A 3325-nucleotide genomic window follows, 5' to 3' on the forward strand; every position below is an offset into this window, starting at 1 on the left:
ACTCCCAAGGCTAAAGTGTTGGATCACTGGGAGTATAATATAGGTTCAAACAAAACTTATGACTTAATTGTGATCCTTCTGTCAGTTTCTCAGAATATTTGGTTAAAATTTGATTTACTTTTAACATTCTTCAGCAGAGACAAAGGTCCAAATTGTTACAATGAAGTAACTGACTCCCAAGACTAAAGTGTAGTATCACTGGGAGTATAATAAAGGTTCAAACAAAACTTATGACTTAATTGTGATCCTTCTGTCAGTTTCTCAGAATATGTGGTTAAAATTTAATTTACTTTTAACATTCTTCAGCAGAGACAATGATCCAAATTGTTACAATGAAGTAACAGACTCCCAAGAATAAAGTGTAGTATCACTGGGAGTATAAAAAAGGTTCAAACAAAACTTATGACTTAATTGTGATCCTTGTGTCAGTTTCTCAGAATATGTGGTTAAAATTTGATTTACTTTTAACATTCTTCAGCAGAGATAATGATCCAAATTGTTACAATGAAGTAACAGACTCCCAAGACTAAAGTGTTGTATCACTGGGAGTATAATAAAGGTTCAAACAAAACTTATGACTTAATTGTGATCCTTCTGTCAGTTTCTCAGAATATGTAGTTAAAATTTGATTTACTTTTAACATTCTTCAGCAGAGACAATGATCCAAATTGTTACATTGAAGTAACAGACTCCCAAGACTAAAGTGTAGTATCACTGGGAGTATAATAAAGGTTCAAACAAAACTTATGACTTAATAGTGATCCTTCTGTCAGTTTCTCAGAATATGTGGTTAAAATTTGATTTACTTTTAACATTCTTCAGCAGAGAGAATGATCCAAATTGTTACAATGAAGTAACAGACTCCCAAGACTAAAGTGTAGTATCACTGGGAGTAAAATATAGGTTCAAACAAAACTTATGACTTAATTGTGATCCTTCTGTCAGTTTCTCAGAATATGTGGTTAAAATTTGATTTACTTGTAACATTCTTCAGCAGAGACAATGATCCAAATTGTTACAATGAAGTAACAGACTCCCAAGTCTAAAGTGTAGTATCACTGGGAGTATAATAAAGGTTCAAACAAAACTTATGACTTAATTGTGATCCTTCTGTCAGTTTCTCAGAATATGTGGTTAAAATTTGATTTACTTTTAACATTCTTCAGCAGAGACAATGGTCCAAATTGTTACAATGAAGTAACAGACTCGCAAGACTAAAGTGTAGTATCACTGGGAGTATAATAAAGGTTCAAACAAAACTTATGACTTAATAGTGATCCTTCTGTCAGTTTCTCAGAATATGTGGTTAAAATTTGATTTACTTTTAACATTCTTCAGCAGAGACAATGATCCAAATTGTTACAATGAAGTAACAGACTCCCAAGACTTAAGTGTAGTATCACTGGGAGTATAATAAAGGTTCAAACAAAACTTATGACTTAATTGTGATCCTTCTGTCAGTTTCTCAGAATATGTGGTTAAAATTTGATTTACTTTTAACATTCTTCAGCAGAGACAATGGTCCAAATTGTTACAATGAAGTAACAGACTCCCAAGGCTAAAGTGTAGTATCACTGGGAGTATAATAAAGGTTCAAACAAAACTTATGACTTAATTGTGATCCTTCTGTCAGTTTCTCAGAATATGTGGTTAAAATTTGATTTACTTTTAACATTCTTCAGCAGAGACAATGATCCAAATTGTTACAATGAAGTAACAGACTCCCAAGACTAAAGTGTAGTATCACTGGGAGTATAATAAAGGTTCAAACAAAACTTATGACTAAATTGTGATCCTTCTGTCAGAGTCTCAAAATATGTGGTTAAAATTTGATTTACTTTTAAAGTTCTTCAGCAGAGAATATGATCCAAATTGTTACAATGAAGTAACAGACTCCCAAGACTAAAGTGTAGTATCACAGGGAGTATAATAAATGTTCAAACAAAACTCATGGCTTAATTGTGATCCATCTGTCAGTTTCTCAGAATATGTGGTTAAAATTAGATTTACGTTTAACATTCTTCAGCAGAGACAATGATCCAAATTGATACAATGAAGTAACAGACTCCCAAGACTAAAGTGTAGTATCACTGGGAGTATAATAAAGGTTCAAACAAAACTTATGACTTAATTGTGATCCTTCTGTCAGTTTCTCAGAATATGTGGTTAAAATTTGATTTACTTTTAACATTCTTCAGCAGAGACAATGATCCATATTGTTACAATGAAGTAACAGACTCCCAAGACTAAAGTGTAGTATCACTGGGAGTATAATAAATGTTCAAACAAAACTTATGGCTTAATTGTGATCTTTCTGTCAGTTTCTCAGAATATGTGGTTAAAATTTGATTTACTTTTAACATTCTTCAGCAGAGACAATGATCCAAATTGTTACAATGAAGTAACAGACTCCCAAGACTAAAGTGTAGTATCACTGGGAGTATAATAAAGGTTCAAACAAAACTTATGACTTAATAGTGATCCTTCTGTCAGTTTCTCAGAATATGTGGTTAAAATTTGATTTACTTTTAACATTCTTCAGCAGAGACAATGATCCAAATTGTTACAATGAAGTAGCAGACTCCCAAGGCTAAGGTGTAGTATCACTGGGAGTATAATAAAGGTTCAAATGACTTAATTGTGATCCTTGTGTCAGTTTCTCAGAATATGTGGTTAAAATTTGATTTACTTTTAAAATTCTTCAGCAGAGACAATGGTCCAAATTGTTACAATGAACTAACAGACTCCCAAGACTAAAGTGTAGTATCACTGGGAGTATAATAAAGGTTCAAACAAAACTTATGATTTAATTGTGATCCTTCTGTCAGTTTCTCAGAATATGTGGTTAAAATTTGATTTACTTTTAACATTCTTCAGCAGAGACAATGATCCAAATAGTTACAATGAAGTAACAGACTCCCAAGACTAAAGTGTAGTATCACTGGGAGTATAATAAAGGTTCAAACAAAACTTATGACTTAATTGTGATACTTCTGTCAGTTTCTCAGAATATGTGGTTAAAATTTGATTTACTTTTAACATTCTTCAGCAGAGACAATGATCCAAATTGTTACAATGAAGTAACAGACTCTCAAGACTAAAGTGTAGTATCACTGGGAGTATAATAAAGATTCAAACAAAACTTATGACTTAATTGTGATCCTTCTGTCAGTTTCTCAGAATATGTGGTTAAAATTTGATTTAATTTTAATATTCTTCAGCAGAGACAATGATCCAAATTGTTACAATGAAGTAACAGACTCCCAAGACTAAAGTGTAGTATCACTGGGAGTATAATAAAGGTTCAAACAAAGCTTATGACTTA

The sequence above is a fragment of the Periplaneta americana genome, unplaced genomic scaffold (genome assembly GCF_040183065.1).
Source record: "Periplaneta americana isolate PAMFEO1 unplaced genomic scaffold, P.americana_PAMFEO1_priV1 scaffold_20, whole genome shotgun sequence".
In the NCBI taxonomy this organism is placed as follows: domain Eukaryota; kingdom Metazoa; phylum Arthropoda; class Insecta; order Blattodea; family Blattidae; genus Periplaneta; species Periplaneta americana.